Here is a 24,121-nt window from a genome sequence, read left to right as displayed (position 1 = left end):
CTTATAGTAGGCCCACAAGGGAAATGGGTTTTTGGGAATTTAATAAACTCCACACGTTCTTTGAGGACACATAAGAATTTTCTTAACTTCTCAAAAGCTTTGCAGCAGTGAATGCTGGTAAAGACCAGTCACAGATCTAGAGGCTGAGGTGAGTGCCCACAGAAAAGTGGTATCCTCAGTGACATTCTCCAAGGTTGATTTCCTCTGCAGACAGACATATAGAAAGTGCGCGATATGAAGTCATATTGTTTTTCTTGTCCATGGGCTGGGGAAGCTGGAAGTAGGGTGAGGAATTCTTGTTTTCCTGTTTTTTCCAGGACCACTTATGTAGCTCAGTTCAGCTGAATACAATGACATGACTTATAAGTAGCGTAAATCTCTCATGCAATGTTACTGCTTCACTAACATTGAGGCCCAGAGAAGTGAGCAAGGATTCCTGGATTTTATAGGGGTCAGAAGGTCTCATTGCCTTTTTAATGGTGTTGGTTTTGACCTGGGTTTTTCTGGTTAGCTGGTTGCTCAGCTGGTGAGCTGAGCAGAATAAAACAGGGCATTATGGATAAAATGTGTAGAATTTAGATGACTAAGTTATGAAAGTGACTTTCAGGCAGACTAGACATCCTACTTGGCTGGATATGCTCAGGATATTTAGCTTAGACACAGAATACATGGTGGGTAAGATGAGTGACTTAGGTAAGCTGAATCACTTTGTAAGGTTTCACCGCCTCACTTGATTAGCATAGTATCCATCACTGTGATACAATAGTGACAAACACTATAACAAATGTTAAAATAGAAAATTTGAAAGATACTGTTAATACATTTAGAATAACAGGTACAGTTTCAAATGATGTATGGTCCCATATGCATGACAGAGCACATAGCGAATAATTAGGGACAGCACATACTAAATGAATTGGGGAATGCTGGAAATCAAGCATATTGTGGCAATTTTAATGACAAGCTTTTAAAGGATTAAGATTTGGCTTAGATTTTAATGTTTCCTTTGTTTTAAAGTTTCCCTAGTGTTTCAAAATTTATTTAATAAAAATAGTCTACTATGGCACTGCCAATTCACTTCTTTTAATTTGTAGTTAACATGACATGAGGTCCCAGAGAGCTTTTTAGTGAAATACCTGAAATGTGTATTAAAAAGAGAAAGAAATCCTTCAAAGAACTTGCTTGAATTGAAGTGCCACTAACAGAAACTCAACTGAACAGTAGTCAGATTTTTTAAACGAATTTAGTTGAAAGACCTTGCACTTCCTTGCTGAGCATGTGCCTGGAGCAAAGCTGCTTGGAGGATGACTTACTGCGGTTGGTTGTGTTCATTTATTATAGAATATTTGTTCTGAAGACCAAGGTGAAAGTGAACTTCCCTGTAGTGTGCTACCTCATTTTGCATGGTTACTGAAACACATAATTATCCTTAATGTCACCATAATTTCAGGGGATATCTATCTGTTTTTGTTGTTACTCTTGTGTGACTAGCATGACTAACAATAGCTTTTGTTTTCTCAGTCCTTTCCATTTCTGGACTCTGACTCTTAATTACATTAGTGATTATCAGTATTACCTTAATTTCAGGAGCTTGTGACAGCTGGCAGTTCAATCACAAGTGCTCGAGAGACTGGTCTTCTTCAATCACCCACATCATGCGCAAATCATCCCTTGGTCCTCTCCCTGCAGACTAGGGAACATTGGGCCTGACTCAACACCCACTGCTCAGTTGCCTTTGATAGAAACCCAGATGTGCTTAAGAAGAGTAAAGATAGCCTCATCTGCCATGCAAAGAAGAATTCTATTTCCTGATAATTTATTCATGTTTCTGTGTTGATATTAGCAAGACTTTACTAGCGAGAAGAGCTACTGGAGAGAGTCCAGCGGAGGGCTACGAGGATGGTAAGGGGACTGGAGCATCTCTCCTACGAGGAGAGGCTGAGGGAGCTGGGCTTGTTCAGCCTGAAGAAGAGAAGGCTGCGAGGGGACCTTATAAATGCTTATAAATATCTGAAGGATGGGTGTCAGGAGGATGGGGCCAAGCTCTTTTCAGTGGTGCCCAGTGACAGGACAAGGGGCAATGGGCACAAACTGAAGCACGGGAAGTTCCGTCTGAACATGAGGAATAATTTCTTCCCTCTGAGGGTGACGGAGCACTGGCACAGGCTGCCCAGGGAGGTTGTGGAGTCTCCTTCTCTGGAGATATTCAAGACCCGCCTGGACAAGGTCCTGTGCAGCCTGCTGTAGGTGACCCTGCTTCGGCAGGAGGGTTGGACTAGATGACCCACAGAGGTCCCTTCCAACCCCTACCATTCTGTGATTCTGTGATTCTGAGAATGAATCAGCAAGTCAATATCTTTTATATTAGAAGCAGAAATGTATGACTGGTGAATCTGAGCAGTTGTTGTGGGTGAAAAAGGCTAAGAGGAGAACAACATACTTTGGAGAACATTTAGATGGTTTGTTTCTGAAACGTATATGAATGAAAATATATAGGATATTATTGTTGAATAGCTAAATGCATGTTGGTTTGGTGCTGAACAGTTATGGGCAAATTCAGAGACTCCTGAACTAGTGCATTCAAGTTTATGCAGAACTAAAACTTATTTACAAAGCATTTCTAAGCTGTGATCTTAAATAAATTTGTTTCTTTACAAGAACTATTAATAGTTCTTTGCTAGCAAGCCTTCTATCTCACATCCTTAGCTCCTACAGGAAGGTTATGCAGATGTCTTCTGCTACAGAGTTGTACTAATATAAAGGTGTTGACAAAAATTAATCAAGTGAAAACATTTGCCATATTTTTAGAATACGTGAAAGTTGGCTTAAAAAGTTGTATCAAGTGTAGCAAATAAAACATTTTATGTACAACCTTGTATTCAAAGTAATAATATTTTATCTTCTAAGAAGTGTGAGTTTAGTTCGAGATTAAATGTTGCTTTGATTTCTGCTTGAGAAGACGGCTTCGTATGTATTTGCAAGATATTTCATAACTCTAACAAACATTGTTAAATGCCCTGGACGGGATCATTACTTCACATTTTTTTAGATTAATTCAGTGAAATATCTCAAGTTTATTTTTGTAAAAGAACATCTAGCACAAACGCAGCTAGCATACCAGCTACATGAATCTGAATGTCTTCAAAATGCAAAGAAAGAAAACCTAATAAGATCTGATTCTTCAGTTATAAGTCCCGGACTCCTGTTAGGTTTGACCTCCCAGAGCTTAACAAAACAGAGTCGGAGGAAAACATCTGCCTTAAATAAAGAACAATAGCTCAGAACTATTACCGATGATATCAGCAGCCTGTCTTTGGAAAGGACAAGCGATGAGTCAGAACTGGTCTCATATCCCATATAGTTTCTGAACCAGCTCTTAAGTTTGGGCATACAACAGAAGTTTAAAACAAAAACAAAAAAAGCCCCAAACCCCACATAATTAGCTTACCTTGGGTGTCTTTAACCTGTCTTTGCAGGTTTTGTTTTTTAATCTCATTTCCTTGGTCAGGATTTTTTTGCGTATATATGCATATATTCACTGAGCAGCTTTAAGTCATGATCTGATTTTATGAGGTACAGGTAAATGATACAATATATCTGCTTCTCAGAAAAAAAAAAAGTCTTTGGCAACCTACTTTAGAGAAAAGTCAGGACAAGGTTGCTGCAGATGAAAAACTCATGGACAGATACATTAAGGCTGCTAAATTGTTTGTAACACTCAGCTGTGCTGAGTTCACAAGGATGCTGAAGTGGCTTTAGCCAGCTCTAGCTATGCATTTGTAATAGCTCAGTTCCTGGCATTTTCATTTTGGGTGTAGGCAGATCTGCATAAGCAGAGCAGAATTCTAACAAGCTGCTGAAAATGTAAGAAGTCATAAAAGCAGGGGAAATGAATATGTAAACAAATGTATAAAAAGCTACTGAGAAGAGGAAAGGAAGAATTAGTTCTCTCAATACTTCGTATTTGATGCTAAAGGCAGCAAGGAATGGTCAAAATAAATATTGCAAAAAACAAAAAAGAAAGCTAAGACTTTCGAGCAAATCTGTTCAATCTTTGTCATCTGTGATCTGTAAAATAGGTTAAATAAATATTTTGTCTATGCATGTGAAGGTTTGCTGTGAATAGATCCTGCCTGGTGGAGGGCTGGTTGACTAGCTCGTCTCTTCTGTTCCTTTCCAGACCCATGACTTTCTGATTCATAAAGTACAGTAACAACATACCGCTGTTTGAAACTTCACAGTGCTTAGTGAAGGGAAAAAAAAGAAAAGTAAAATGATGCTATATAAAAGCTTTTATTTACTGTGTCCTGGATAAGAAATCAGAAGCACTTCAGAAAAACATCTAAGCACCGATATTTAAGTAAAGCATAGAAGTAGCATAACTGATATTAATGAATTCTTATAACCGTGCAAATATATATTTTGCTTACATGGTACCAATATTTTAAAAAATAGATAAAGCTATATATTACAAAGTGTAAATTAGCATCTTGATATGTCTTTCTCCCTAATTTCAATAGGTATCTTTAATTTCATCTGTGTTTAGTAAGACTCTACAAATGACGCAAAAGTAAGTTTGTGGCAGTTTATGCTTTACAAGGGAAGATAAAAAATTAAAATATTTGAAAATTTCCCCAGTTTGCACGATATATATTTGAGACTTTTTTTCTGTAGGGAAAGAAGCTGTTGTTTCACTAATGACATATCAACTTCAGAAAAGAATGCATAAGGTCAGCAGACTGACAGAAGAAGAATCTTAAAAATAAACTTGCATTAAGAAGTTCTGAGGCCTTAAGAAGGCCCCAGAAAAACTAAGAGCACATTCTCAAAAAATATAATAGCTTGTTTAATGAAAAAAATTCAAAACAATTAAGAGTAAAAAAAAATCCTAAAACATGTTTTCAATTTTGAAGTCTCATTAATTACAACAATAGATCCTCTGCAGATCACCTTTTGATCTTTATCCCTCTTCACTTTTTATTTGTCTTGTTGTGGAAATATTCACTTGAATTACTTCTTGCTTGATACTTTCTTAAAAATATTCAAAGATTTAAAAGATCTCTTTTACTTTTCCTAAATGCCAAATAAAAATGCAACACAACATAAATTCTGCAACTCAAAGTTTTTTACTTTATGTAAACATCAGAACAGAATGTTTAAAAGAAAGAATTGGAAATACTGATATCCTAATAGAAAAAGGTACTTTAACAAAAAAATTAAACTCCTACCTTGAGTCTATGTAAAATAATACCCAGAGTTCAAACTTCAGATAACTTCCAGAATGTACAATTTATAGCAGTATAAATGTCATCCAATTGCTAGACTGTACTTGGATAACTTTAACATTTCACTTCAGGGTAGAGTAGACTTGGATGCAGAGAAAAGCTTTGTTTAGGAGGTTAAAAATGGAAAATCTGTTTCAGATGTATAGAACTTGGTTTGAGCTAAGACACCAGGAGTTGTTCTTTGGCAAAACTGTGATTTGCCTTGGTAATTTGGTGAGTCTGATTCACTGAGCTTCTGAGGTGGAATCCATCACAGATAAATGATTCTGTGAAGCAAGTGAGCACACCTGGTTTACACTTTCAGTTAATCCCTGTTCTTCTTTTCACCCAAAGAGACCAGGGACAAAACACAGCACAGTAACAGCAAGTATGGCATGTAAACTTTGGTAGAGATCACAGACTAGAATATTGAGAAGATCTCTTCTGTGTGTATATGTATAAATACATATATATATATATATGTATGAATTCACTCACCTGGAGAAACAACACTTTGAAGTTTGATGTCTTTTCACAGTGAAAGGCTGTAGAATAGCCCACAGTTATGCGTCCGTGTAATACTGATGCCTGTAAAGATTTTTAGGCCTGTCTTTGTATGTATCCTGCTTCTATGAGGAATATATTATGTAATGTGAAAAATAACCAAAATAATTAACTATAATATAATATGTAATAATATAAAATATAAATCTTGAAATTCAAAAGAGATTCTTAATTTTAGTGATAGTTTTTTAAATAAATAAATGATCATATCTCTTTGCTGAGCTCTCAACCTCAATGCTTACTGGGTTTATGAGAATCTTCTTTATCAGACAAAACTTTTTTTTTCATGTTTTATACTATTTGCAGTCCTAAGAATTCAATAAAACTACATTCAACATAACTATGTAGTGGACTGAAAGCTTCCCTGACATTTTACTCTGTTTTATAATTTAGTAATATCTGAAAACTATATGAAAGATTTGAGAAGGTTTACTTTTGTCTGGAAATGAATCAAAATCACGTACATGTTAAGTGTAATCTTTAAAATGGCTGACCTTTTATTGTTCTTTATGTGTTTAATAACATGGTTTTCACTTTATTTTGTCAAGCACTATTGAATAATATTACCTGAGGAATTAATTATTGCTATTTTTGGTTGAATGTACCCCAACAGACTCTTGCAATTAATCCATATTTGTTACTTAATGCACAAATGACTATTAGTACGCAGTCATTACCACTCCCTCTAGGAGTTTTCAAAACTCAGAAGCACCATATATTCACACCTCAGGGCAACCTTTGAGAGTCTCTGGTGGACCTTGACCACTAAGCTTTCGAAACTTGTTATTTGATATTATTATGCTGCAGTTGGTTCGATTGTTGGTTAGTTTTTTTCCCCCTGCAGAATAAATGATTTGGTGATGTCATTAAAATCAGCAAAACCTTTTTATTTACAACATAGTCCAATATGGTTCTAATGTTAAAATACATGCACATGAATATGTGCTTTAGGTGTGTAACACGGTGTTCCCAGTTTATGTCTACTGATGAGCTGCCATGCTGGCTGAAGGAGAGGGTCCAATCTGAACCTGCAGTAAGGTTTGCCCAGCCAAGTTTAAGGGCGAGTCAGGTGGGAGCTGTTAGCAGCGAAGAAGAATAAATGGGTTTGATCAGCAGCCAATTTCAAATGCTTCTGAATCAGTTGGATACTCATCTGTACTAGCTCAAGGATTAGGGTATTTGCAGGGGGCATGTGGTGGGAACGCATGATCTTGCAGTTCTCACTAGAGGTGTGATAATGTGGTCTCCTTATGTGGACAACTTCCAGTATCTAGAGAGAGCTAGGAAGAGGTAATAGCTCTTGATGAGCCTCTGTGAGGGATTTCCAAAGTAAATGCTCTCTGGAACATCTCTTGTGTCCCCCCCCAACTCAGCTCAGGTTTAATAGCAATCTTTTATTCTCTGCCCATACTGCCCCAAACAAAGCTTTTAAGTTAAGAGCCCTTTTTTGTAAATGCATGTAACTCTAAAATGACTCAATAAGAATCAAAGTTATTTTTATAAATATAGGTCTACACATAACAAAATGGAGAGAAGTAGAAGAGAAGAGGAAAGGAAGGAAAACAAACAGGTTGAAACTCAATACCAGGGACCTTGAATCCACTCATCACAAAACTTAAGGACAAGTGTAATTCTCCTTACTCTACTCGTGTTAGAAATGAAGCTCCCTCTCCCTCATGCATGCTCTCTTATACTATTTTTTTGTTTGTTTTTCGAAAGGTCTGAGAGACTTCTACCTTTAGTCATCCTTGTTGTAATTTTTACCGAAAATGTATCTGCATAATCTTCCTTGTTGTGGAGAATCCCTTTGCCAGAGAAATTCCAGTGGATATACCCTCTATTTGATGAAATTGATAGTTGCTAGAGTTACAAAGATATGATAAAAATAGATTAAAGGTATGAATCTTAGTTCAAAGTAGGAACCCTGTTTTACCAGCTACAATTGTACAGGAACCCTATAAAAGGTAATATGGTAATATTAATATGGTAATAAAAGTAATAAAGGGTAATATGTATGCCTGTACTCCCATGTCCCTGTATTTTATTTTCTGTCAAATGAGACTCAAAATTTATGAACATTGTGATCTCTGCATGTGTCTCATTGGGAATTTGGACCTTAGCCTGTGTGCTTGCTAACCTCAACCTTAGAGGTCCCAAGTGTGTAGGCACCATTTGAACTAATTTCCCCAAATCAGTTTCGTTTTTGCACTCTCTCTGAGCGTACGCATGACTCTTGGGTGCACGCAAAATCCCTGCACATAACAGGTGGCATTATGATAGTCTAACTTAAAACCTACCTGTGTAGCCGAGAAAGAAGTGTGTGCTGCTAAACTAAATTAGAGGCCTAACATTGTGTGCTTATAATGTGGACTGTGCTCTAACACTGGAAATTACTTTTAGTATTCCTTTTGCAACAGTTCTTGCTCGTCAAAAGTATACTCTGGAAAGATTGGTTTTCAATCAAGATTGATGTTGAATCATGTTTAATGACAGATCATTGGCTCATTCTGCTGATTGCCTGGCTCTTGAGGTGTCTGTAATTAGCTATTCCCTTACTGAATTTGAGTTTTCTTCCACTTCTCCCCACTCTGAGTATTTTTTTCTCAGAAATGAGTAGAGCTTGTTCCAAATTCTTCCCCACAGTTCAGTGTAGTGGAAAAAAAGAATAATGAAATCTTTGAATCCGAAAAAAAATATTGAGAAGAAAGAGAAGTCTAAGATCTTTGTATGTGACACTGAGGTGGTGCTCGTGAAATCAATATTTTTAAAAGAATTTTAAAAAATTGGAGCAGATGAAGAAAAGAGCCATTGACGTGTTCCTAAGATTAGAAAGTGTCTTGCTGTGAGGAACCGAGCTCAATCTGTTTACTTTATCTACAATAAAATTGAGATGTCACTTGGTTACAACATATCAGTATATAGTGCTAACAAAAAGCACTTAAATCCAGCAAAGAAAGACGTAATTAATGTCTGGTAGCTGAGCCACAGAAATTTGCATTAGGAATTTGAGACAGCTTTTTAACAATGATGATAATTAAGTTCTGGAATAAATTGCTATAGACTTGCTAAATTTGCCATCATTAACGTCCTCAGTGTGGCTGGAAGGAGTCACAACGTAGGACAGTCTGCGCTTGTTCCAGATGAAATCATGCTGGTTGGGGGGAGGAGGAGAGTGCTACTGCCTCCCTAGTTCTTCTTGCAGTAAATGCTGTGCCAAAGCCAAATTGAATTGCTTTCTCAAAATTTTCCCTTAATTAAACACCAGTTACTGTAGTTGAATACAAGGATACATGATTGAGATCTAATGACGTGTGATATGGAGCATGACAAACTAAATAAATGTTTTTTTTTTTCTTTTTGGATTTGCAGATCCACAACCTTCATGCAGAGCATTGAAATCTGGAGCAGCAATGCGACAGCACTGACTGTTGACTCGCTTTTCCTCCTCATTCTGTGAAGGCTGCCTACTTTAAGCAGTGGTAGAGTTGGTGTTATTCATAAGCTGCATGTTTCTGGGTTTAGGGTTCAATTTCCCCCCCCTACAAGTTGCATTTTTGGGTGGGGAGATTGTCATATTTTTGGTGTATGACAACAAATTCGTAACACGCTTTTCTGTAGTTGAAGTTCTCTAACATTTTTAATCCTGTTTATATTAGTTTTAGAAATTAAGCCTACCTACTAGTACACAGTAGGTATTCATCCAGTGCTCTGTTTTCACACTTCAAATGATAAATAGTTAATAGCTTTTGCAGCTTATAAATTAACTCATGAAAGAGAACTTTTTAATAGTGCATTTTATGTGAAACTGCAAAACATTTGCAAATATTTGAAAATGAATAAAAAAGACATGTTTTCTGAATCTAGACATACTGCTATAAAATTCTGATTCCATAACTCTTTGCCACAGCTTGCTGTTTGTAAGAGGATGAAACTAAAGTTTCAAACAGGAGGGTAAAATATCTTGGATGGACGTACTTTCCACTGGGTAAAAACTGGCTGGGTGGCCCAAAGTGTGGCAGTGAATGGAGTTACACCCAGTTGGCAGCCAGTCACAAGCAGTGTTCCCCAGGGCTTGGTACTGGGGTCAGTGCTGTTTAACATCTTTATCAAAGATCTGGATGAGGGGCTTGAATGCACCCTCAGTACTTTTGCAGATGACACCAAGTTGGGTGGGAGTGTCAATCTGCTTGAGGGCAGGAAGGCTCTGCAGAGTGATCTGGACAGGCTGGATTGATGGGCCTAGGCCAGCTGTATGAGGTTCAGCAAGGCCAGGTGCCGGGTCCTGCACTTGGGTCACAACAACCCCATGCAACGCTACAGGCATGGGGAGGAGTGGCTGGAAAGCTGCCCACCAGAAAAGGATCTTGGGGTATTGGTTGACAGCTGGCTGAACGTGAGCCAGCAGTGTGCCCAGGTGGCCAAATAGGCCAACGTCATCCAGGCTTGTATCAGGAATGGTGTGGCCAGCAGGAGTAGGGCAGTGATCGTCCTCTTGTACTCAGCGCTGGTGAGGCTGCACCTGGAGTCCTGTGTTCAGTTTTGGTCCCCTCACTACTAGAAGGACATTGAGTTGCTGCAGCATGTCCAGAGAAGAGCAACAAAGCTGTTGAAGTGTCTAAAGAAAAAGTCTAATGAGGAGTGACTGAGGGAAGTGGAGTTGCTTCGCCTAGAGAAAAGGAGGCTCAGGGATGACCTTAACGCTCTCTATAACTACCTGAAAGGAGGTTGTAGCGAGGTGGGTGCTGGCTTCTTGTCCGAAGTAAGAAGTGGTAGGATGAAAAGAAACAGCCTCAAGTTGCACCAAGGCAGGTTTAGATTAGATATTAGGAAAAATTTCTTCACTTAAAGAACAGTCGAGCATTGGAGCAGGCTGCCCAGAGAAGTGGTTGAGCCACCATCCCTGGAGATACTTAAAAGACGTGTAGACGTGACACCCTAGGGACATGGTTTAGTGGTGCGCTTGGCAGTGTTAGGTTTATAGTTGGACTCTATGATCTTACAGGTCTTTTACAAATGAAATTTATCTATGATTCTATAAAGTGGTCTAGGCTAATAAATTTCACGCCATCCAAAATACATTAATTAAATATAATTGTTCAAAACTGCTAAGTGAGGGAACTGGGAAAAACATTTGTGGTCACCTGACCCTGGTGGGATGCCAGATGCCCACCAAAGCCACTCTGTCACTCCCCCTCCTCAGCTGGACAGGGGAGGGAAAATCTAGCAAAAGGCTTGTAGGTTGAGACAAGGACAGGGAGAGATCACTCACCAATTACTGTCATGGGCAAAATAGACTCAACCTGAGTAGGATAATGAAAATAAAGCCAAATCTTAAACACCTTCCTTCCACCCCTGCCTTCTTCCTGGGCTCAACTTTACTCCTGAATTCTCTACATCCTCCCCCTGAAGCTTAATGGAACTTAACTACTGTGTTATTTTCATTTCACTCGTCTTGCCTAGATCAAAATATTGTAATGTGACCTCTCAGGAAATGCTTTATCTCAGAATAGAGTTTCCCATTTATTTACAGGAAAGTGAGGTCTGTTGCAGAATATGGGGTGGAAATAGTCCACTTAAAGAAGAGAAGTGAGAAACAGTAGTCATGGTAGAGCAAATACTAGAGTTTCAGAAAGCATTAAATCTGCACTCACTTGTGGGTAGAGACTTTAATGAAGAGGAGATATGAGAGATAAAGATGAGCAAACATCACACAAAAGCAATTTTATATATGTGGGGACTTCCACATCCAAGTGTTTCATGCTCATGTTTAGTTATATGATATGTTAAAGTCAATGTGTTCTTCCAAACCAAAATTAATCAAACATGACAACTTCTAACCCCTACCAATTAGTGTGTTTTCTATTCATTCTTTCATAGAGTTAAAATCACATCTAGAATACAATTAGCTACTATGAAATACCAACCTGTGTTACAATTACCTATTATAAAAAAAACCACCCAAATTAAAATTCGTAAATATTCAGTGAAATTATTATTGGAAGCCTGATTAGGCTTGTAGAGTCCTTGTGTAAAGCATCGCATGAACATACTCTGTCTCTGTAAGTTTGCAATTTAATTAAAGGTGGAAACACAGAAAACATAGACAGAAAATGTTCATATTTTGTATCTATGATGTCACTCAAAGACATCTTAAAAGATAAAAGGATCAAATTGGTGTTATATTGCAAACATGAATGTATGTTTTTGTAACTATGGTTGAAACAGTAATGTGAATTATGATAGCTCTGTATTGTAATTCCTTGCTACCTGATATAGTAGAAAATAAGGAAAATAAATCCACATTCCCTCCATCTTCAGTACTGAGTATGTATAAAGATACCATTTATGTTAAAAATCTGGGTATTTAGAAAAAAATTATTTCATTTCATAGTCAAAGGAAAAGACAGACTTTAGAAACTTCCAGTAGTGTGTTTTGAACTTATACTTTTGAAAACTTTTGTTTCAGTGAGAATCAAATGTTAAGAAGCATGGCGCATCATGTCATTACACATAGAAAGAATTTTGATATTTTTTAGATCAGACTATGAACATTAATGAATATACTTGGAATAGGAAGGCAAAATGAAAAAAGTCAAATCAATTGCATAAAGGATTTTGACCTGCTAATATAGAGTGTTTTGACGATCTTCTGTTGAGGCATACGAGGAAGTTAAACTATTCCCTTCCAATCAGTTTACCTTAAATATGAAGAGATATTATTACTACAAATTTATATAAAATATAGGTGTCATCACATATTTTGGCACTCAAACACAAAGTAGATTAAAATGATCCTTAAGAAAATGGTTCCTGCTAATGTCAAGTAACAGATACCCTGCATTGTTTTGGGAAGTAGGTTCTCATTTCTTTCTTCCAGCCCTTTAACGCATAAAATATGATGAAGACCCATGCTGATGGGTGCTTAATTGCCCTTGCATGCATTTCTACTGTATGAATTCATGACGCTTTCTACTAAAGATTCTATGTCACTAAATCATTCCAAACGGCTCTCTGTTCAGGAAGGCAGTTATGCATACGACAAAGCCTTACTGAAGTGCTAAGAAGAAAAGAAATGCCTGATGAACAAGAAAAATCCAGATAGAAACATTTATTCAAGGAGTTGTACTTTCAGAATGGTTAATCATCAAAACTGTTTTTAACTTCAGTCAGTGAATTGACAAACAAACAATAACCGTGATTTAGACAAAATACTTTTTTAAAAAAAGTCTTCTGCAGTTCTCCACATAATAATTTCATATTTGACAGTTGCTTTATTCCTTGTATCATTCATTGAATTCTGTATCTGGCAAACTGTCTCTGGAATAATTCTTAGTGCTACTAATGAACATAATTGAATGGATCTGGCAAAAGACAATTTGTGATCTCTCTACATAATGACACACTGGAGCATAATTTTTTCTTTACTTGTTTTAGATATAAAACATACCCACTATTAAGAACTTTGTTTTTTCAAAATCTGTCATGTAGAATACACTCAGTTAATTATAAAGCACATACGCAATAAACAGTTGTTTTTTTTCTAGATGCTTGCTGGGATTGACCAATGTCTTTAACTGAATGGATTGAGAAACTCGTATTCCTTGTTACTGGATAAAATGTCATATAATTTAGATGACAATTATGAGAAGAAGAAAGGATTATGTCAATTTCCAAATGCTCTGCCTAGATTTTTGAAAAAGAATAGTGATACTGATCATTTTTTTTGTAGCAAATTTTTAACGCTCTTTTTTCTTCTTTCTTAGCTTCTATGCAAGGACAAGCCATCAACTTGTATCAGTCTCATAAGATATGAAGTTCTTTTCCTACAGATACTGAATATAGCACGTCATCAGGTATAATTTTTTATTTCAGTCCTCAGGTATTATCTTTTAAAGTATCACAGAGCATGATGATGTAACCAATAACCTGTTCTGCTTTTAAGAATAGTTCTTAAAGTGATTTAGTTAGTGTTATACTTCATCTCAAGCCATACCACAGAAGAAAATATAGGAAGAACAAGAAATGAAGAACTGGGATTATAGCCACCTACTGGGAGCTTTTCTATAAAGTCCATGAAACAATGCTTTAGGACAATTACAGCCAGCATTTAAAATATAATCATTGCACACATCAGATTTCTACAAGATCTAGATTCATAAGATAAAATCCTAATCTCTTTGAAGTTGGTTGCAAAATTCCTATTACCTGTCATTAAAATATTCTCATTAGTAAGGTCAGGATTTAGGAGTCAATACTGAAAGGAGCTACTGCTGAATATTGCGATTGTTAACAAGCACAACATTCATAATGATCCTTCTCTTCCATGTGAGAATATTTTTACATTTATATTAACTTGTTTGTCTGCTTTGTGTGTTTAGACTCCAAACTCTTGGGGACAGAAATTAGTTTGAGAACACTTTGAACAGTCTCTTAACAAAAGGGCCTGCGGTTTCATTTTGAGCATCTGGTTGCTATCAGGATACAATGGTTTAATAATAATTACATGCTAAACAGCTAGGAGGAAAATTGCATACAGAAAGGCAATTAACTGGAATGTGATAATATACGCTACCACCTACTTTGGCTTTTCATGGTAATGGCTGTTGAAAGAGACCAAACACCTTTGTTAAGCATTTCAAAGATGAAACAGTGGAAGGTGCTATACAGAATCCAAAAGCTACTGTTTAAACTTAAGCAATATTGACTAAAACTCTGATTTCACCCTAGGAATTCAGTTAATTATAGCTGAGTCTTTATTCAAAACCTGAGGTGACATAGCTGACAATTATAGATAGAGGAAACTGAGCTAGTCATTGACTTCAATGATATAAAGTACCTTGGTGCTTCTTACCTCATAGGAGGGAATAGTTACAAATTGCTGGTATGGTTGATGATGCACAGCAGTTAATGACACATATAATTGATTCATTATGGAAAAAAAAATGATTCAGATCTAATTTATATGTGTTTGACAGTCTCAAGGCTTTCACAGATGATGGTGCTGTCCTGAATGGAAACAGGTAAATGAAACGAAAATTGCATGGTTACATATCTGCAAGGTTAGGCCTGAAGTACTAAAGGGGGGAGGAGAGTTTGTTTATTGCGTTTTCATACATTTAAAAATTATTCTTTCTTTTCTTTTTATGTGTTAGAAATGCAGATTTTGTCTGCCTTGGATTACTCTAGAAAGAATGGAATACTATGAGGAAAAAGTTTTACCAAGAGGTTAAAAACTAAATGCAAGGGAAAATACAATTTATTTGGATTGTTTGAAAGATGGGAGGGGAAAAGGGGGCTTAAAAGAAAAATGAGGACAGACATTTTAGTAGGGACAGCAGTGATGGGACAAGGGGTACTGGTTCTAAACTAAAAGAGGGTGGACTTAAGGAAGATATAAGGAAGAAATCTTTTATGATGAGGTTGGTGAAACACTGGAACAGGTTGCCCAGAGAGGTGGTACATGCCCTGTTCCTGGAAATGCTCAAGGTCAGGTTGGATGAGGCTTAAGCCACATGATCTAGCTTAAAATGTCCCTGCTCACTGAAGGGAGGGTTGGACTAGACGACCTTTAACAGTCCCTTCCAACTCAAACTATTTAATTCTTCTATGATTATATGAAAAGAATTATGGTCCTGGTAGAAGTCATTTTATCTAAGCATCCATCACTTTAAGTCAAGAGTATTTTGATGCTGTTGTATTCAGAAAATATAGAATAAGTCTAAAGTTTTATAACAGGAAATATTATATCCAAAGTGTAAAGTCTTGTAAACAGAAAAAGAAATGGATAAATGATGGATGATAAAGAAACATATTGGCTATTACAAATAAGGGAAAAATATGTGGCTGTATTCAAAATCTGTAAACTAGCTAAACCTGACAAAATGGTTAAGAACAAAAAAATCTTAGCAAGGCTTATACAACTCCCAATACTCAATACAAAATGGATTGCCAAACTCCAAGAACTCCCGCGACCTATATGCCCAGAACACAACTACTACTTTGGTTTCACACCAAAACAATTGGCTGATTTAAAAAGGAAACCCCCCAAAACTCCCTGCAGTGCTGCCTCATTACTTACCCCCCTTTTGAGACACAGAATCACAGAATGGTAGGGGCTGGAAGGGACCTCTGTGGATCACCTAGTCCAACCCCCCTTGCCGAAGCAGGGTCACCTAGTGCAGGCTGCACTTTCCTGAACTTTGAATCCGTATCACCCATTTATAAGAAAGAACCATAATGCCAAGTTAGATGATATTGGCAGGGGGTGGGTACTTCTTTGTTCTTCGTGAGGAAATTACTTCTTTCTGCACAAACTAAGGAAGTCCAAGAATTATCAAGAACAAGAAAGCAACAAGTAATTGGGACTTTCACTTGAGGAAGGGGACTAGGAGTTTCATGTTGCTATTCTGGTGAATATTTAAAGTATTAATTTGACACTCGAGGTACTTGATAATTGGAAGACCAATGTGTTGTTTATATGATTATCTCCAGACAATTCAGGGGGTTCAGTCCCTGGAGGGAAAGTGGCTTTTGTACACCTCAGATATGGGGCTTAAGACATCCTATAGGACTTTTAAATTGTTATTTTAGCAAGACATCATGGTATGGATGTGGTTTCGGGCAGCTTTTGGTGCTAGCTCTGTAGCTCAGATATTGGCTCAGCCTGTCCCACTGTATACAGCAGATCCATCCTCTGTCAGTTCCCAGGCAGCATTATCCCAGAAACAGCAAGAGTCTAGCAAGTCCAAGTCGCACCTACTCGAATCTTCTACTCCTTGGGCTAGATATGGTTGGCAGAGGCACATAACCTATACCCTGAATCTGAAAATCCTAATGAGAAAAGGATGAGCAGACAAGCAGACCATTCATTGTGCAAGCTTCTTTTCTTGACTTCCTACAGCAGTCTGCAGACTCCCTGTGCTGTTTGCACAACTACAGGTCTGAGCAGATGCCAAAACTTCTGATGCGCTTTACAAATTGGCATCAAGATCAGCTCTGCTGCCATCCAGACAAATTATGCCCTGAGACAACATGTACTTCATCAAACTGCTTGGGATGTTTTTCATTATCTGATCCTCAGTGAGAGATCAGTAGAAATCTGTAAGCAAACACTAGAGCCTAAAAGAAGTCAAAGATCTGAATCCCAATTATTAATATTTTTTTTGTTGTAGACTCCTAAGTCCAGCATAAAATCTTGGTTACCACATAGGTCTTATGATTCACTGATTTATTTCATTTAGGATTAGCTCTCTGTAGAGATGCTAGTGGGTGGCCAAGCTGTGCTACTAATGACTTTGAAAATTACCTCACATCCAATGGGCACATAAAGCAATATTTATGAATGTAGGCAGGAAATGACTAGTGGGACAGTGTCTGAAAATGTCTCAGAGTGTTTTTGAGGTTTTAGAATCTGATAACTTTATTCATATTAAGGAGAATGCTACTAGGTGGAGCAGCACCTCAGGGCTGAGGCAGTAAGGTATATCTAAGATTTAAGAAATACTCAACCTAATTACTGTCAAGGAGGTATCCAAACAGACTTTATTACAGTGGGCACAAGCAACCCTAACTACAGCGAACTAGTGAAAAGTGGTGGGAAAAGTAATAAAAAAAAGATAGTATTTATTCTCTATCAGATGTAATGTCATACTGTGAATATTTCTGAAAGTATAAAACTTAAATGATTCATTAAAATCAGAGGAAATATGTTCCTGACTGTAAAACTGCAGGTGGTAAATTTGACAGTGATATAAAAGTGTAACCAGCCTAGAAGAGCTGCAGTCATAACCTCCTTCTATAGTTTGGTTTCTTCATTGTTATTATATGAGCTTTTTTTTACTGATGATACTGGAAGCCTACATTCACTGCATTGTCTGAATGTATCTTCTGAATATAAGTTTCACAATATATTATCTTAGTTTAATAACATTTATAGTTTGAAGACATCTTTCACTACTGGCATTGGTCCAAGTTTTGCCTCATTTTGCAACACATCTTCTAGTACAGTGTTTCACTATTTTCTCTTCCAGTTTTCAGTCATTGACGTCTTACACTTATTTTGTTGGTGGGTCAGGAAAGAAGAATGCTGTGAAATGACATACAGAAGATGTTCTTAGGAAGTAATGTTCAGCTATCTCAGACAAGACTTGTTTTTTCCAGGATACATGTTGGTCTCTCTTTTTGGTGTCATAATGTACACTAGACTTAAGTGTTCACCACACATGGTTCTGGGTATGTGATGTCTCTGGGAGCTGGTGTGCCTAATATTTACACAACAAATAGAATTCAGTTTGCTGAGCTCAGAAAATTGTAATGACTAATACTCTTTATATTATCTCATTTATTTACTCTTTTAATAGAAAATAATTCAAGTAGAATTTCCTGAGTTATTAATCTTGAGAGCAGAAGACAAATAACATTACCCTAATGTCCATTACTTTAAAAGGAAAAGAAGGATGTCAGTTATATTGATTGATGTGCATTCCTGTTCTATGAACCTGGAAGAAAAGGTTATCTATAGAGATTTTTCACAAAGACTTTCATAAAAAGAAACAGTTTCATGAGTTAATAACCATTAGTGGTATCAGCTCTTTCCATGTTTAAGACAGTCATTCCCTTAGTGGAAAAATTTACTTTGCAGAAAATTAACTCATTTTCTAGGAACCTAGGTTAGAAATTCACATATTCAGATGGATTTTCAGGGAATCATGACTAGGTTAACCACCCACATCATGTCTAAAAGAACTGTTCTTTGTTTAGTTCAACAGACTGATGATCCATTCTTTATTTTAAAGGACAATCCTTATCTCCTTTTCTTTCTGAAACAACACAGAAGGCAGCTGAATCAGGTCACTGTAAAGCAACACAGACCATATAAACAATGATTTCCCTGAAGTTCAGTTTCAGTGGAAGCACAGCTGTAATTCTGCTTATTTTGGCAGCCTCTGGAGAAAAGTCTTTCTTGAGCTCTGTAGAAATGTCTGTGCAGGCTCAGCAGACTTTGAATACAGGAAGACTCTAGTGTTTATGTCACGTACCCATGGTGTGCTACTGATGTGTTCACTCTTACTGAAAGGTGTGTGGAATGAAGGTTTTGGACCCTTGTGGTAGAACTCATTCGAGAAATAGATTGTCTGTTTGCCTAGGGTAAGGATTGCAAACAGGTGATACATCAGGACCACTGCTTGAAAACTGAAGAACCTGGGTGGAGCAAAGCAAGAAAAACAAAACAAATATCTTACGCTCGTGTTATCACCACCATAAGAGAATGATGATGAACAGGGCTTGAGCTGAGTTATTTTTTTTTTAACATACGATTTTTCAGTCATTTGTTTCTATCCTCTATAGATCAGGAGTGTGAGAGTAAGGTCATAAAATTCCATTACAAAACTGTTTCCTGATGTACTGGGTCTGGGTGGGATGGGGTTAACTTTCTTCACAAGTGCTGTGCTATGGATTTGTAGCTAAATTAATGTTCATAACATACCAGCGTTTGGCTGACGTTGAACTGTGCTTGCATAGCTTCAAGGCTTTCCCACTGTGCCTCCCAGGCCCCCAGTAAGTAAGCTGGAGGCAAGCAAGAATGTGAGTGCTAACACTGCCAAGACAGCTGTCCCAAATTCAGCAAAGGGATATTCCATGCCACATAACATCATTCTAAGCCATAAAAACTAGGGTAGAGGAAGAAAAAAGTGAGACTTTTTGCTTTCAGGGTGGGTATTCAAAGAATTGCTGGGCATCGATACTCCTGTGGGAGCTGGACAGCGATTTCCTTCGCGATTTTCCTTCGCTCCACTCTTTCCTTCACCTATTAAACAGTCTTTAACTTGTCCCACTGGTTTTCTCACTTTTGCTGTTCCTACTCATTCCCTTTGTCCTGCTGGGGCGAAGGGAATGGGTGAGTGGCTGTGTGGATGCTCAGCTGCTGGCCGGGGTAAAATCACCACACCTGAAAAAGAGAGATTTGGCACTTCCTGTAACAAGTAATGATTTTGTACAGATCAGTAAAGAGACTAATAAACACCCTTCTTCATGAAGAAGCTTCTTTGTTCTTTGTTTAAAGTACCTAATGCAAAGCATCGTGAAATGACAGTGACTCAGAAAAACAATCTTGGCATATCTTCTAAGGAAATAACACTTGAAACATCTTTGGTTTGATTATGACTGAAAATCACATCATTTTAGCTGTAGGTTGGTCTGTCTTTGCAGTGCAAAAGCCTTGTGTATCAGCAAGAGTGTAATAGATTCTCTTTCAGAAGAAGAAATTGAAAATTTGGTCCAAAAAAAAGCATGTTTTCCTGTATACCTATGTAACTTCACATCATGGACCTATCCAAGTGGGAAAAATGCATTGTTTGATTTATTTTCAAGCAGTGCAAATACACTGTACTAAGAATTTATGAAAAAGAATTTCCACTCAAATGCTTTGAGCCTTGATAGTATATTATAATTTGAGACCAATGAGAAACCCATTATCTTTGGGGATCCATGAACAAGTTAGTATAAAAAAAAGGAAGGAAAATTCTTATATAGAGCTCATGCAGTAATTAATACAGCAATTTGTGTTTCAAGGAAGTCATAATTTGTTAAAAGTTTTCAATCATCCTATCCATCTGTGAAAAGCATTACAAAAGTAAGTGTTTTAACTGTTCTGGAACGTGTCCTTACCAAACAGTCGTCTTTCCTTCTGCAATTAGAAAGGTTTCTGAGGAAGTACTTTTCTTAATTACCAAAATACTTACTCATTTTATGTTTTCCACAGATGATAAAAGGAAGAAGATCAAAGGTGTTTTGACTCTTTTATGAAAAGTTGGAAGCAATTCACTGCATAGTTTAGAAAGATAAATATAGACTGTGTAAGGACTATCTTATATGGAAGAAACCAATAATATGAATGTATACGTGTGAGGAATCTCCTAAGATTTATTGTGGTGTCTTCAAATATTCTTCTCTCTGTTCCTTAAGCAAATATTCTTGTTACATGTTAAGTTAAATACAGGAGTAATAAGAATACATTTTCTTGTGCAAAACACCTAGAATTATTCCAGAAAACAATGTAGTAATGATTTGATTAAAATTGAACTTCATTAAAATTAATTTCCTTGTACTGGCACATATGCAGTACTCCAGTCTTAAAAGTATTTATGATATGTGCCTCCAGGTCTGCATGCAAGGGAGTGCAAGTGTCAGAAGAGAGGAAGTTAGTGCATTTTTAAGAGGAGTGGCCCACACTTTTGGTGAGGACTTCAGCTTAACGTGAGTCTGAATAAAACTTGGTAATCACTTTATTTTTTTGTGTTTTGTTTTTTCTTTTTTTTTGTGAAAAGCGAGTGCAAGTTCTTATAGATTATGAAAACTAGAATAGTCTTGCTATTTTAATTAGTGTGGTGTCTAATTTGATTAAAAACTTCCTGTATCTCACGTCATAGTTTTGTTCAAACTTCATAAAAAAAAAAATCTAAATCCTGATTTAGAGAGGCGACATTTCAGGAAGTAACAATAATGCTCTGCTTCTGGGGGTGAGGTCTTGGGATAAGGCTCCTGTTCTCATTATGAAGGTTGACAGACCTTCATAGATCATGTCGGAAATTAAATTTTTATTAAGCAACTTCCCTCCTAATTTTGATCCACTTATCATTTATTGTTAATTGTTGGAAATGTTTCATTTCTTACCAGGTTTTGAAAAACCCATTATTGCAGAGGCCTAGGATCATTTCATGATTTCTACTGAACTCTTGCTTTGAAGGTGTTGATGATTGAAGCAATTTATCCTTTTGTTTGAAGTAATGAAGACTCATGTCACATCAAAAAGTCTTTAATGCAGCTGAGCAATAACTTTCCTAGTTAAGACATATACAAAATTTCTTAAGTTAAATCAAGTACTATTAGAAGAAAAGTTTATTAAGTTGGAATGTGTATTTTATAATTTTTTTTTCTTTTACTTCTCATCTGTTGTTTGATCTTCTCAGAGATCTCTGTCTTTCACATAGGAAACTAGCCTGTATAAATTCTTAAAGCTTTCTTTTTTAATTAGTATTTTGCATTCTAAATTCAAGAAAGACGTAAGACTCCCAAGACTAAAGCTGGCAAATGCATGACATGTAGGTCTTGACTTAAAGTTGTGTTTATGTGCTTGGAATCATCTTGGAGCCAAAATAATGAATTACTATTCTCGGCTGTTGCATGAAAACAAAAAATGTCACGGATTACAAAACCAAAAATCTTGTTAATGCCCACAACCAAGTTAACTGTTAGTAAGTTTTTCCAAAACAGCTAAAATCCTGAGACATTTAGAATGTTTTAAACATTATTAACAGCTGCATATTTATTCAATAGTTGATTAATGCAGGCAAATGGGTTCCTTCTTCTTTCAATTTCTTATTCTTCCAGGATGTCGGTTTCAACCAGTAACAGCACAATATGTATTTCTCTAAAATGCAACATTAGAAATCAGAGTAGTGCACTGCAAGTTAGAATTATTCTGGCCCTCCATGGTTTGGAGTAAAAGCAAATAGATTTTGTGAAAAAAACAGAAATAACATCACAGTATTTAGACATTGCTGTCTACGACTTCAACATGATGAGGAGGGGAGAATGCGATGCTGATATCTTCTCTCTACTGTCTGGTGATAGGATGCGAGGGAATAACTTAAATGTTTCAGGAGAAGTTCAGATTGGATATTAGGAAAAAGTTCTTCACTGAGAACATGCTCAAGCATCGGAAGAAGCTCCCCAGGGAAATGGTCATGGCACCAAGTCAGTGTTCAGGAAGCGTTTGAACAATGCTCTAAGATATATGGTTTAACTTGCCCTGTGTAGACTCTGTATCTTGGAAAACGCATATAGGTCATACTGTATTATGGTTCTTTCTGTTGCTTTTCTAGATCTATTTGTTGTAAGTTGTAAATAACATACATAGAAAATCTAAGGAGAATAGGTCAAAAAGATAAACATACATTTCAAAAGTAAAAAAATCAATATGACTGAATATAATATATAAGTTAGTATAGATAAAATTGGTTTTAATGTATGCAAAATAATTATTTTTTGGGAAGAACCTGATACTTAGAAGCTGTGTGAAAGAATGGCACATTGAAGTTTATTTGGAAGTTAGGACTGATTTTCCTGTGGAAAGTAGTAAGTTTGACCAGTATTGCAATATTCTTGTTTTAAGAACTTTACGAATAACATCAAATTTGACAAGTGTTTTACTTCAGTTACTTTTAATTTTGTATTTGCCATTCAAAGACAAGAAAGATAAGAAAATTCTTAGTTCTTTACATAAGTATTACTTCTGACATGTGTGATTGCAGTTTTGAAATAAGATTTTTTTGGGAAATGCAACACATTTTCTACTCATTAGTAATGAATTCAGTTGGTGTTATAGCTGAACCAAGGTATACAGTTACAAAAATGTCATGTTAAACAGGAAAGTCGTTGTCTGATGAAGATGAATCATGCTTTTTTGTCCAAAATCAAACCAGTAAAAGTTACTTTTCCAATGATTGGTGAAAATATGTGAGATATGAATTTTTAAATAATTACTTAGATAAGAATTGTCATCAAAGGAGTAAGTACAGGAGTCTATGTTGAAGGGGAAATACTTTAAAATGATGTTCACATGAGACTTTCTTTAAATCTTGATGGAATTGAAGTGTTAGATCAGAAGATGAACTGAACCCAATAAACATCTAAGGTATCAGCTTGAAACTCCTTACCCCAGTATTTCTTACCTCGAGGAATGAAAAATGAACATGATGCTAAATGTGCAGTCATTTGCTACATGTCCATGAGCTGAAGTGGGCTCCTTTCCTGGCAGCTACCAATGCACGAGGTCATGTTCAGACCTCAGGGGAAGCTTGATTGAACTTTGGTGTCATATAAAACTAATCTCTCGAGCAAATGAGACTCATGGGTGGCCTCATTGCTCTTTGCATCTTCCTGGGGAGGGGAAGTGGAGAGGGAGGTGCTGATCTCTTCCCTCTGGTACCCAGTAACAGGGCATGTGGGAATGGTTCAAAGCTGCATCAGGGGAGGTTTAGACTGGACATCGGGAAGCTTTTCTTTACTGTGAGGTGGGTCGAACCCTGGAACAGGCTTCCTACAGAGGTGGTCAATCCCCCAAACCTGTCAGTGCTGAAGAGGCATTTGGACAATGCTTTAACTTGTAGTCATCCCTGATCTGGTCAGGCAATTGGACTAGATGATTGTTTTAAGTTCCTTCCAACTACTCTGTTTTGAAGTCCCCCTCCCTTTTGACAAAATTTCTGTCGCCAGTGAAATAATGTTTCATT

General features: G+C 36.8%; 1 long non-coding RNA gene across 4 annotated transcripts in view; it reads left to right on the top strand.

Moving 5' to 3' along the window:
* LOC142361347 (uncharacterized) overlaps positions 1–24,121 on the top strand; it is a 68,721-nt gene that overhangs the window by 34,796 nt on the left and 9,804 nt on the right. For all 4 annotated transcript variants that reach the window (XR_012763936.1, XR_012763935.1, XR_012763933.1 and 1 more), the window contains 4 exons: positions 9,198–9,307; positions 13,592–13,681; positions 14,804–14,848; positions 20,989–21,083. This is a non-coding gene — a long non-coding RNA (uncharacterized LOC142361347). The remainder of the gene's footprint in view (positions 1–9,197; positions 9,308–13,591; positions 13,682–14,803; positions 14,849–20,988; positions 21,084–24,121) is intronic.

The sequence above is a fragment of the Opisthocomus hoazin genome, chromosome 5, assembly GCF_030867145.1.
Source record: "Opisthocomus hoazin isolate bOpiHoa1 chromosome 5, bOpiHoa1.hap1, whole genome shotgun sequence".
NCBI lineage: Eukaryota > Metazoa > Chordata > Aves > Opisthocomiformes > Opisthocomidae > Opisthocomus > Opisthocomus hoazin.
The sequence above is the reverse complement of the archived record's forward strand: the minus strand, read 5'-3'. Positions and strand labels throughout refer to the sequence as shown.